Below are 13,217 nucleotides of genomic sequence, written 5' to 3' on the forward strand. Positions count from 1 at the left end.
AAGTTTGAATTATTTATAAATGTTTGGAAAATTACATAAAATGATAGGGTATGATATGCAATCCATTACCACTACATTCTCAGATCAAAACACAGTAATCACCAACATCATTATCTTATCCCAGAGCAGTTTCAAGGGCAGCTCACTGGACTGGGATACAGAGAGTCAGTTTGTAAGCCTAATTCTTCCACTAGGAAGAGTAGTGAATTCAAGAAGTGCCACCAGCCTCCTCAGCTTCAGTTTCCTCTCCTTTAAAGCAGGGGGACTAACACCCATCTTTTCTGTAAAGTGTTTGGACAACATGGTGTACGTAGTTTTTGTATTTACAGTTTAGAGGCTGAATATTATTTCTGTTATTACAGTCTTTGTTCTATTTTTACAGTGATACTGTGTTATTCCTACTACTTCAGTTTTCTGCCTCCAGGGTGCTGGGTCTTGAGCAAACACAAATGCAGGCTGGTCAAAGTCGACTGCTGTTTACATTCGAAAAATATTTTAGAAGCGTAAGACCATCCTTTCCACACCAGTGCACTTAAACTTACAGGAAAATCAATAATTTTCTCTACGACTGACTAGGCCTTTCCCAGTAGGTCTTGCAGAGTTAAAATAAAAAATAAACCCCCCTCAAATAGAAACAGAAAAAACTTGCAATAGTGCTAACCGTGCAAAAGGGCAAGGTTTTTTTTGTAAGATGTTTATAGAAATATTTTTATGCTTTGGTTAACTCCCTGAGACAGAAAACCTTTCTTAATGGAAGAAATATTGTTTATTCTTACTTTTATTTATTCATTTTGTCCTTAACTAAGGACAAAAGTCCTTAAATAATAAAGCAATATAGTATTTCAGTGATGTACCTAACAAGCAATCTAAAACGAACTCTTCCTTTCTCCTCTCCTTAATTATTCCTAATTTCCTGATATAGGTTTCTGTACACATATGTCTTTGTACTGCTTTTTAATATAAAACTGTATATGAGGATTTTATCATTTGCATTTTATATCAAATTATAAAATTTATAGATAGATAGATAGCTGAACAAGTCCAGGTCAGGTGAAAATCAAGTGACTTTCCAAATCTCAGTGTTGGTGGTAACACTACAGTTTCTATGGTGCTTCAGCATCAAAATAAGGGCATTCCACATATCAAAGCTGAGGATTCTCTTGGAAAAGAGAATCCTTTACCCAAGGTGCTGAGAAGGAAAGGAGACAGGCATGGGTGGACCACCATCTTGACCAGAGATAAACCCCATCAAGAAAGTTAATTCAGGAATGCCTTTAATTTGCAATGGAGTTTATTTCCAGACTCATTCCTGTTGGCATAAGTGTAATGAAAAGCCATAGAAACTTCACACTCTCAGGAGTTCCAGGAGCTCCTTTTGCAAATGAAGTGGTTTCACCCTTCATTTCTGGGGCACTGACCCAGCTCATAAACTGTGTAATAAGACGTAATAAACTGTGACCTAAAATTAAGCAAAACAAGGAAATCAAGGTATAACAGGCCACTTTCAATTCAAGCATCACTGGTAATAAATGCGTGCATATATGTGCGTTTGTGTAAGATCTCTTTAAACTCACACTAACAAATCCTCTTGGTGCAAACCTTAATGTAACAGATATTACACAGAATGTTTTTGAAAACAGAACCATTATAATTGGTAAAAAAGAAGCCAGCAAAATGCAGGTAAATAAGAAAATTTACATGTGGGTTTAAATTTTTAGAAATTAACTTTTTACACATGGGAAAAAGCAAAATCAAGCTTTCTTTAGCAAGGACCATTATTCAAAGGACAAATTATTCTGGGCCACAAGTGCCATCTGCTACTATTACAGCAAGGGAAAGAAAAATGTAGTCACTTTCTGCTTTGAAAGTGCTTATTCTCCTCTCTTGTGATGCTCAGCGGTGATGATAATTTTGCATTTTTCAGTCTGTCCCCTATCAGGGCACAAAACCTGCTGCTTACACAGGAGAAAGGAAATCCAGCAAAGGTTTCCAGCAGAACAGCTCTGGTGAGAGGAAGCCGAGACTGGTAGGTGGCTATAGGGCTGCATGTTAGGATATAAAAGCATGAAGAGATTGTGTTGGAACTGAAATCAAGGAGTACACACCATCCAGCCAGTTATGAGAACAACATTACACACTTACAACATAAGAGTTCTGAAACTACCTACTTTCTGAAATGGTAAGAGAAAAATAAATGGATTTCACAGTTTAAGCAACTGCTCTACTCATACAAATGTAGGTCAAAAAGAAATGAAGTTACAGTACCAGTGCAGGAATCACAGGAGTGTAAAACAAAGGTTATTCACAGGCTTAATTCAAACAACAGCTAATTTAAAAAGGGCAAATTAAGAAACAATTTTACTACAGAGACCAAAATGTTATTTAATAAAATATCCAGTAAGCAGATTGCTACATGCTGGGTCACAATATCAGGTTGTTTGATAAGGCACATCACTCTAAATGTCGTATTGTGCATCTGAGCTTGCTTTCAAGACTGCATCAAAGAGTGACTGCCACAGTACAGCATGTCCTGACGTCACAGCTCTGCAGTTCCACTCCTCGCCAGACACTGGGGAGCATCTATCAGGTATACTCTTCTGTCTTCAAAGTGCCTCTTCCCATGAGAAATGCACCTGGGGTTTGCCACTCCCCAGAGGATTTGCCTGACATCTGTCCATCCATCCATCCATCCATCCATCCATCCATCCATCCATGCTACACTGTATATTAATCTTTTCTTCCAGTTACTAGCAAGGTATCCTGCAAAACTTTTCCCACCCCCCAAAGCACAGCTACCACTGGTACATCCCATCCAGGATGCTGCCTTTCAGTGAACCACCTTCTTACTGAATCTCAAGAGGCTTTAAGTTATTTTTACAGTTATCACAAGAACTGTTTGATTCTTCTAATCATCCAGAGGACCACAGTGTGTATAAGAAGTCTAGTTTGCCTAGCTGACATTCTTCAAATAGGAGCAGAATATCCATAAGCTTATCCAAGAATGACTGCATTTTGGTTCATACAGAGGTTCTCAGGAGCACTGATTCTTTTACCTTCTTTCATGAAATCTGCTGAACCAAAGGCACACATTACATAGCTGTATGTTTCAACCATTTATCATGAGCATTTCTATTTCATGAGACAACCGTTTGCATTTTAATTTAGCAACATTTTGTACAGAACACACATTAATTACACATTAATAAATGTTACTAGTTTTAAGTTCTGTATGTCAATCATTGCCAAATCAGCTCAAGAAAGGGTTCTTGGCTACACAGGCTGAAGAGCAACAGAGGTGGCTGGATGTCATCCTAGCTGCATCACTTACTTGGTTGCTACTTTCTGCAGCCTGAAGAAGGACTCCAACTGTTTATTAACGCATATATGTGTCCTCAGATCCAAAGCTGTGCTAACAGAAATTGGCACTTCTCCATTGAAGTCAGCTGAATGTTTGTAACAAATGAACAGCTCCTCCACAGCAAGCAAAATTCTGCCTTCCTTTATGTATCATCCCACATGCCCATAGGATTTTACCTACGTGATTAAAAGAGAATGACTCACAATAGTGGCTGCAGTGTCTTCCAAGCCAGTCCCGGCTTCCTCTGTTGTGCTCTACCCTCCTTCCCGCTGACCTTGTTTGTGTGGCCAAAAGCAAGACAAGAAACCCTTGGCTGATAGTAAAGGTAATACTATTTCATAATACAATCACAAGTTTATCCTTGGAATTCACAGCACTTCCAACATGCAGACTCAAGCTAAATGAATTTGGTGTCAATGTCGTGTTCCTGGGACAGGAACAGTCAAAACATTTAATTCCTAACAGCAGCAGGTTCATAGAAGTCTGTAATAAATACATTGCATATACTATCTATTCACCTGAATACTGTGTAAAATTTTAAAAAGGGAATTGCCATGTGAATTTAATAGACAATACAGGACCTTACTGCTTCATACATAATTTAGTTTCAGAACTAAAAGAGCTTTCATGAACTCAAGTAAAAAGCAAGTTTCTCTTCCACTTTTAATTTAAAATCTCTCCAGGCTTGTAAGCCCACATGAGAGAAAAAATTAACATCACTTCAGAATTCTCAAAAATAGCAGTTTATGCATTCAAATATGCAAGTTTTTTCCCAGGCTCAAAATGTTTTCATCATTTTTGATACATCTCCAAGTGAAAAAAAAACCAACTGAGTTATAGAAGTATGGCTTTTCATGTGTTTAATAAGGTGGGGGGTGGCAGTGAGCCTGTATACTAACATGAGAGAATCACTGTTTAAACCCCTGACAACAGATGCACTGCAGCTCTCCTTTATCTTGGATTTGCACTGAAAATAATCACCCTTGATAGCTCCATCTTGTAAATTCAGACTACACTTGGGCGCATAATGGAATGCCTGAATAAAGGGGATCCACTACCACCTTGTGCAGCTTCCCTGCTCTCTCCCCTGAGTCTGCCCACCATCCAGACAGGCAGGTGGGTATCGCAGCACAACTCCGAGCACTGAGGAGAAGGGTTTTTCTACCTGGGAAGAAAAGCTACAACGGCCTTTTGCATTTGCATTTTTCTCTAGTTAGTAATCTGCTCTTCACCTAAACATAAGATGTGAGTAGCCTAGGTATGAGATGACAAGTTTGGTGTTGAAGCATGCCATTCCCATGAGATTTTCTCTTCAAAGCCATAGTTTATATTTATGCCAGGCAGTACCTGAAAATCCTACTGTACCAACTACCTGTATGGGCATGGCAGTTAATGTGACAGGCTTTGTACAGATGAAAACAAACACAAAGATAAAAATTGGATCAGATTGCAGAAAAAAAACTATACTACACAAGAGTATGCCCAGCATGATTATATTATAGTCAGAGCAATGTAACTGAATTAATTTCCAGTTCCTAGAAGTGTGCTGGAGTCCCCACAGAGGTGTAAGAATTAAACAGGCTATAAGAATATTGCAATTGTTGTCTTCAACCTTCAGGCTACTATGATCTGAGAAGGCTTCATCCTCCATGCACGAGCACAGTGATCATTCTGCTCTAGTGGTGCACTGCCGGGTGCCACTTCAGGTGCACACCTCACCTTACCCAGGAGTATTGTGTAGGAACTGTGGATGTAAAATTTAAGGATGATTAGGACTACTGGGAACAGATTCTCACGCAGTCCCAGTCCCAGTTCTGTGCCTCCATCCTTTTGGTTTACCTGTCTAGCACACATTAAGAGTGTATAACAACAAGCCAGCCAGTGCTCATTCCCATAGAAGACTCTCAAGAATACATGCTTGAAAGGATCATACAACCCTAGGACAGTTCAAGTTGGAAGGTACCTCAGAAAGTCTGTCTGTAGTCCGCTCTACTGCTCAAAGCAGGGCCAGCTTTGAGGTCAGACCATGTTGCTCAAGAGGGTATTAAAAACCTACAAGGATGAAGACTATTCAACTCCAGCTCTGGAGGCTTCAGCGCAGAAAAGACATGGACCTGTTGGAGCAGGTCCAGAGAAGGGGCACAGGAGTGACCAGGGGAACATCATCTCTGCTATAGCAGACTGAGAGATGGGCTTTTCAGCCTGGAGAAGAGGAGGTTCTGGGGAGAGTTTATAGCAGTCTTCCAGTACCTAAAAGGGGCTACAAGAGAGCTGGAGAGGGACATTTTACAAGGGCACGCAGTGATAGGAAAAGGGGGAATAGCTTCAAACTGAAAGAGGTTTAGAGTTAGAAAAGTTTAGATTAGGAATAAATTCTTTACTGTGAGGATGGTGGAAAGACTGCAACTGGTTGTCCAGAGAAACTGTGGATACCCCATTCCTTGAAGAATTCAAGGCCAGGCTGAATGAGGCTTTGTGAAATCTGGTCTAGTGGAAGGAGCTTTTGAACAAATTCAAACACAAAAAAGAAGCCCCCAGAGGAAGCAAGAACATGCGTACATTGCCAACTCATGTACCTAACAAAAAGGTAACGGAGTTCCTCAGTCTTCTCCGTGTCCTGGGAAACCACTTTCTGGAGAGGAACCACATTTTCCTTAGTCTTCCTTTTATCACCCACATACCTACAGAAGGTTTTTTTTTGTTGCCCTCGATGTCCCCGTCCAGCTTTAATTCTATCAGGGCTTTACCTTACCTAACCCTATCCCTGGCTGCTTGGACAACCTCAGTGTATTCCTCTCAAGCTATCTATCCTTGCTTCCATCCTCTGTAGGCTTCCTTTTTTTTTTTTTGACTTTGTCCAGGAGCTGCTTGTTCATCCACATAGGCCGCCTGGCATTTTTGCCTGACTTCTCTTTTGGGATACATTGCTCTTGGTCGTGGAAGAGGCAATCTTGAGTATCAACCAGTTTTTCTTGGACCCCTCTTCCCTCCAGGGCTTTATCCCACAGTACTCTACTTAGCAGATCCCTGAAGAGGCCAAGGTCAGCTCTCCTGATGAGCAGGGTAGTGAACTTGCTGTGTGCCCTCCTCACTGACCTAAGGATCTTAAACTTCACTGTTTCATGGTCGCTGCAGCCAAGCTGAATTATGCTGTATCAGTCACTAGAAACATATACTGATGTATTTCTGTGTGCCCAGTGTTTTCCTTTTCTCTTCACTGATACCAAGACTTCATTGAACTCCCACTCAGTTATTGTCCCTATTAAGTGTGTCAGAATGGCATTGCAGTAGAAAAAAAAAACCAAGTCATTAGAATGGAGATTGGTTGTAAACTTATTTTTAAGCCCATTTATATACACCTATCTCACAAAGGAGGTGATGATAGTATGTTCAGGAGTGCATTAATTGTAAGAGCTATATAAGAAACATGCACTGCAGGTTACCTGACTACATCATATATAGTTTCCATTAAGAGTACAACTTAATCAAGACCTTGTTTATTTTTGCTGTAGGTATCGCAATGACTTTGTTGGGTATTCATTTAATAGGGTTCACAGCAACACAACTCACCACTGAAATGGATACTGAATAGCAAATAAAATTTTCTCCATGAGTTCCAAGTTTACCCCAATATGGAATAAATGCAGAAGAAGCTATTCATACAAAGGGCGCTTTTTTTCCCTAGCACTTGGTAAACACATTGCTGTATTTCATGAAAACCAAAACATTTTCTTACTCAGGTGTTACATAAAATACCATAATACCCAAAAAGCATCATAATCCTGAAGCGGATGTGCATAAGTTTTAACACTCATAAGTTCAGGAGGATTCTTTCATCCTTTGCACTTAAAAACATAAATACAGATGGTGTATTACATCAAAGGTTTGTACAGTTGTACCTTTGCAAGAAGATGTTGGCTATTACTGGTTTGAGACAAAATATTACAGTTCTACTATCTTCTCTCTGAGATGCTCTTTTCTCACATATATATCTTGGTCATAATAAGTTAATTACCTAATAGGACTTTTCCCTGGTAAGTAGAGATTTTGTCTCTTTGAGGTCAATGGAGAACACAAGACATAAAATCTATTTGTTACTAATGTATTTCTTCCAGCCCTCATAAGCTGAATTATCTTTTTTTCCAAAGTGAACAGAGCATTAGCACTTTCTTTCTAAAAATGATTCATTTATAACCCAAATATTCAATACCACTCATGTTTGATCATCAAGTCATCAACACTATCTGGTTTTCAAGTAATTTCCTATTGGGCATTAATGGTCAGGTTTCAAGGAAAAAGAGAAAAAGTCATCCATGTAAAGATTCTCAGCTTGCTCTAGAGTTGCTAATTTCTAATTTGATCACATAGACTGTACAAATGCATATACATATACACATGCATATGTCTGCATGTATACTTCTATGTACATACAGTTTCTGTACAGGAAGGTGGCAGTTTTTGTGCTCCAAGCTTCTCATTTTACTTCGCATTGGCTGCACTTTTTAAAATTTGAACACTCTGGACTCTCTCTTCTTCTGTCTTGATAAAACATTCTTCTTTCTTTTCCCATTCCTTTGTGTTTCTTAATCAGTCACAAGCAATTTTTTCCACATCTTTTTTGCAACCATAATCTACATTCAAACTATGCTACAATGAAACCTGAATGTCACCTTATTGGTATCCCTTACGTATGATTTAATGACTTGTGAAAACACCAGTAAATATCTTTAGCATTCCAAAGTAATATATCAAAATATTCAAAATAAGAATGTCATTCTCAACAGCACACAGTGTTATGAGCCCCTCCAAGCTAAAGCTCAAATTTTCTCACTCGGGCAAAATTTTAAAAGTTATCAAAATGCCTCTAACAAGAGTAGATGCTGCTGTGCAACTACATGAACCATACTAGCAATGCATATTAAAAGTAACTCATAATTTTTTTTTTTTTAAGTTAGCTAAATATATATTAGGATATTTCATCCAACAAAACTAGCTTATTGCAGAACAACAAACAAGCAAGTGTGTGCTGCTTTCCAATTCACTCATCATTTGGTCAGCCCACTCCAGGAAAATCAATCCGTGCAGTTTGTCTACAAACCGCATTACGCACTAAGTCACAGTTCAGAGGATTAATGCTTAGAAGGAAGGAGAAAACACCATGCATCAAAGAAAAACTGGGGAAAAAGTCATCTGTTGAGAAACGGCAGTGGAACTTTCCTGTATGTTTGAATGTCCAATTGCAGCCCTGACGCGGTGCCATGCAGCAGGGAGGGAGAAGCCAGGCGAGCATCTAATGGCACATCCGCACCCGGAGCAGAGCGAGATCTTCAGGTGGAGAGCAAATATGCCTGCTCTTTATAACTCCCTTACACCACCACCAGAGTTTGTATTAACATTACCAATGCAAGACTGTTATTCTAGCGAGGCAAGAAGCAAGATATGGCCTGCTCATGCTGCAGGTTTAATACACTTGTTACAGTGATTCTGTATTCCCTAATGCTGCCCCCAAATTTGTCATTTAAAGGACAACTTGACACTTGAAACTTTGCCAGTTTCAAGTGTTAGAAATAGCATCAGTTGTACAATTAATCCCAACAATCCCACCTTTGAGCTGTTTATAAACACACAAATGGGGCCAAGTGCTTGTCACATTACCAACAATCTAAGGATCATCACCTTGCATAGAACAGACAGTAGAAAATCGGTCCTAGACTGGGCCCTCCAACAAATGGGGCTGGTGCTGCATAGGGCAGATCTATGTGGCCTGCCTTACAGCAGCCTGAAGGCTCTCTACTTCACACTCACCTGGAGGGGAAAAAGTACAGCTGAGCACTCATGACACAAGGACATCTCGAGGAAGCAGCACTGTCCATCCTTGGACCTCGGCTAACCTTTCATCTCTGCGAGACCCTCCTACGCTGGAATCATCTTCAATGCTCATTTTAAGCCTGTTTTAGGGAAATGGTATAAGATGCACAGAGGGTATACCATGAAGACACTGATTCTTATTAATCCATTTTATAAGGAAGAAAATAGAAAATAAGCAAATCTGTGATGTTCATTGCCCAGTTACTCTTCTTTCATGCCACTTACAGACAGTATTTAATAAATCTTCAGGGAATTTGCCTGACTAGGAACTGCATAAAGAATGACTTATCCAGAAACATACTGCATGTTTAAGTCTGATGTGACAATATTCCTGGGACCATGCTATAGCATGCTACCTTGCAGTAGGAATTAATCCATAAAATTCATTACACTTCTGCTGACGAAGCAGTGGTAACTTCAGAGTCTTTTTCACACAAAAAGGCAAAGATTTGAAATATTGTTCAACACAATATTTTTTGAACAGCCTATTAAATAGATTTTGGACTAAAAACATACTTTCAAACTTAATTACTTAATTACTAATTTTTGCAATATGGTAAAAATTTCTCGGCTTAAGTAGGAACATGGTAACAAGTTGTCTTTGCCTTAAACAAAAGCACTACTCACGATGTTACAACCTGTCTTATTGCAAAAAGTACTTACAGGTGATCTATATCTACCTGATGCACTGCATCTCAGTCACAGGTGATATTTCAGAGTTCACCTTTGAAACACTACCTTACATTAAAAGACAGCAAGCTGGTTAAAATTGAGTTGGGGCATGAGCACAAACACCGAATAGAAATAAAATCATCACCAAACTTCAGAGCAAACAAGTAAATAATTAGAAAAATATGGTCTCTAGGTATTCCACTGTAACCAATTTACCCTTTTTACTGTTTTAATATCTCTCTCAACTTTAATAACATCATGCTGTTACAAATTCAAATGCTAATCTGCCAGCATATTTCTGACTCCGTCAAAACCAACTGCAAAATTCCACACGGAGCTGAGCAAGGCCAGGATATCATTCCTTTCTATCAGGCATCACAGGAATAGGAAAAGGTGGGGTCTATATCTTTAGGGTTTTGCGTTTGCTAACACACAATAAACAATACATGCAATATCGAACCAAAGCCAACACATCTGTGACTACAACTACAAATCAAATTCAATACTGATAATCATTGCTCCACTTATTTTTCAGTTCTGTCAGGCTAGAAAATACCCATTTGAGTGTATACAAATCTTATTGTATATTTATATATAAACACATACATATATTCACCTTATTTAGAATAAAACCAGGTATTAAAAAAAATTCTACATCTTGTCTCCTAAAAACAATATGCTTAAAATAATAATGAGCCAGCTGGAAACACTAGTGATCAGACAATAACTGAATGGACTATTTCATGGTTTTTACAATTTTTAAGCTGATTAACGTCAGTTATGATGGGTAGTACAAAATCTGTTCGGTCATCTCAACGCTTCAGATATTTAATCACCCCTACACATATCTCTTGATACTTAAAGTTTTCTGAAAACCACATTAATTTGCCACATTTCATCCAGTGCTATAAATAACAGTTTGGTTTACTGTGAAATAATTAACACTTAATGGCAAAGCCTCCATAACTGTCTCACCCACTAGCTCCAGCCAGCTGGGAGAGGGGCAGAAGATGTGCACTGCTGTTAATTTGGAAGGGAACATGTGACACAACCTGACATATCAAAGTGTGAAGAGGTTTTTGCCACTTAGGTAAAAACAAGTGTACTGACTGAGGGGGAAAAAAAAAAAAAGATGAAGAGGACTTGGAGGTTGTTTTATTTCCACATAATTATATGCATAAGGGAAACAGAGCTATAGCCATTTTTAAATGTGTAAGAGTTTCCCCCTCCTCCTCTCTCTTCCCTTGCTGTTCAGAGCTGTTGAGTAACAGACATTTCAGAGCGTGCATGGGGAAGTAAACAAATGCATTGCTACTGTAGTTGCAGGGCAAGGAAACATTGATGTCACTGCTGTTATAATCACATTAGTAGCGTGTGTTAACGGTAATGTCACGTTTGATCAACTAGTCAGGTGAAGAGCCCTACGAAATACAAACGGAACAGAAGCACAAACCAAAATGGCAAGAGAATCGACTTCCGAACAGTTTCCTCCACGTACAGAGCCCTGTTGCAGAGGTGAGCTTTCGGTCAGCAGTACTCAATGTCAAATTATCCAGAATCACACGATTACACTTTGCAGTTGGCTAGGTCCCTGTTCGCCGGCTTTAAATGTGAATTTGATTTTTCTCCTATTCCCCACTGGGTACACGCACCCACACTCTGCAGCATCCGAATACATCCCGCCAGGGATAACGCATGCAGCTAGAGTTTGCTCCTATTCCTGACAGCTTGTCTGTCAAGGACAGAAACAGTTACAGCCCAAGTGTTTGGGACCATTTATCTTTCAGCAGGTCTTTTCCACTTTCAACACAATGTGTTGCTGTCTCTCTGCTTCAGCACAGGGTATTCAGTACAACCAAACAATAAGAGCAGAAACAGCCAACAACAAATTCTCTCAGGTGGGAAAACGGCTGGGCAGGATACATCCCCTCTTGTGTCCCAACACGGTCAGCACATACACGGTCATCAATTGTGTACTTTTTATCAACATTTTCTGAAATTGCCCACCTTCAGCACGTAAGGGATAACCCTTGAGCGTTAACCCTTTTAGAGAGAGTAGGACATAGGAAATGCAGTGTCAGTGAGACCAGACAAAGAGCGCTACCATCCAGAACTTCCCATGCACATTTTTCTGTCATCTTCCCCACTTCCTTCCGTCAACCTGGCCCTAGAAAGGAGAAACTCATCCTGCTTTACATCCCCTCACCGAAGTCTGCCTGCTGGCACTGGCCGGATACCTGACGTCTTTTCCTTCCTTCATTGTCTGTAACTTCCCGATTTGCCCCCGGGCTGATGAAGCATTGACTTTCCCCCATCCCCTGGGCTCACCTTTTAGGTCTGCCTGGCGGCGCAGCCACCGCCTGCATACCAATGTGGGGCCGCAAAGGCAGCGCGGCGGCCGCCCTCCGGCACCCGCACCGGCACCCGCGCCCGGCCGCTCCCGCGGGCGCGCTGCCTTTTGCGCGTTGTCACCTCGAAAAATTTAAAGCGGGGGGACACGGGGACGGGGGCAGGCAAAATTTATCCCGGCCAGCAGGACAGGTCCTGCATGTCCCCAAGGGACACTCATGCCTGCGTGCAGCAGGCACTCAGGCACGCACATCCACTAGTGTGTGTGTACGCGGCGTGTGTATGGAGCGCCTGTGCCACATCCATGTGCGTGCGTGTGCGAGTGCGTGTGTGTTTGTGTGTGCGAGGGGAGGGCAGCGGAGCGGGAGGGAGGGAGGCAGCCCCGCCGCACCCGCGCATCCCCCGCGCCGCGGAGAGCGGAGACTCACCGGGTCACCCTGGTCTCTGAAGGTCAAGCTCAGGTTGGTTTCTTGATCGCAGTTGTCCTCCGGGCTCTTTCGGCTTGGTCCTTCGTTCGCTTTTTTTTTTTTTCTTTTTTTTCCTCTTTTCTTTCCTTCCCCTTCTCTTCCTCTGCTCGGCCGCGGTGGCGGCGGCTGCCGCCCGGAGGAGCTCCCGCTGCCGCTGCCGCTCCCGGCCCCGCGGGGTGAATCCCGGCTCCTAAGCCCTGGCCCCGCGGCGCCGCTCAGATCCCATGGTCGCAATCCACATCGCGGCAGATGTACCACAGAATCACGTAGAGGATCAGCAGGATGGCGAAGATGAACAAAGCCACCAGGATAGCCTTGGTCACCGGAGAGATGAGGGACTGCATGTCACCCGCGGACCGCCGCCGAGGACAGACGACTCGAGAACTACACGGGGGCAGCGAGCGCGGACGGATCCCGCGGCCCCGCCGCCGCCCCCGCCGCCGCCGCCGCCAGCGACCCGGCGGGCACCGGCGGCTGGCGCCGAGCCGGTGGCGGAGTGCCGG

The 13,217-nt window shown here is 41.7% G+C and overlaps 2 protein-coding genes across 5 annotated transcripts in view; one reads left to right on the top strand and one right to left on the bottom strand.

The window, feature by feature from the left end:
- The window catches only part of ZBED1 (zinc finger BED-type containing 1), a 53,340-nt gene extending 40,166 nt beyond the window's left edge, over nucleotides 1-13,174 (bottom strand). The window contains exons 1-2 of one of the 3 annotated variants that reach the window (XR_006018360.1): nucleotides 12,676-13,174; nucleotides 9,164-9,306 (exon numbers count right to left, since the gene is read on the bottom strand). The gene's annotated coding sequence lies outside the window, so the exon portion shown is untranslated. The remainder of the gene's footprint in view (nucleotides 1-9,163; nucleotides 9,307-12,675) is intronic. The other 2 variants (XM_042042169.1, XM_042042178.1) reach the window with 2 other exon arrangements.
- The window catches only part of LOC121671040 (collagen alpha-1(III) chain-like), a 23,271-nt gene continuing 22,593 nt past the window's right edge, over nucleotides 12,540-13,217 (top strand). The window contains exon 1 of one of the 2 annotated variants that reach the window (XR_006018367.1): nucleotides 12,540-12,708. The gene's annotated coding sequence lies outside the window, so the exon portion shown is untranslated. The remainder of the gene's footprint in view (nucleotides 12,709-13,217) is intronic. The other variant, XR_006018366.1, reaches the window with a different exon arrangement.

This window comes from Corvus kubaryi, unplaced genomic scaffold (assembly GCF_017639235.1).
Source record: "Corvus kubaryi isolate FWS band 111438036 unplaced genomic scaffold, C.kubaryi_AGA036_p1.0 133, whole genome shotgun sequence".
In the NCBI taxonomy this organism is placed as follows: Eukaryota; Metazoa; Chordata; class Aves; order Passeriformes; family Corvidae; genus Corvus; species Corvus kubaryi.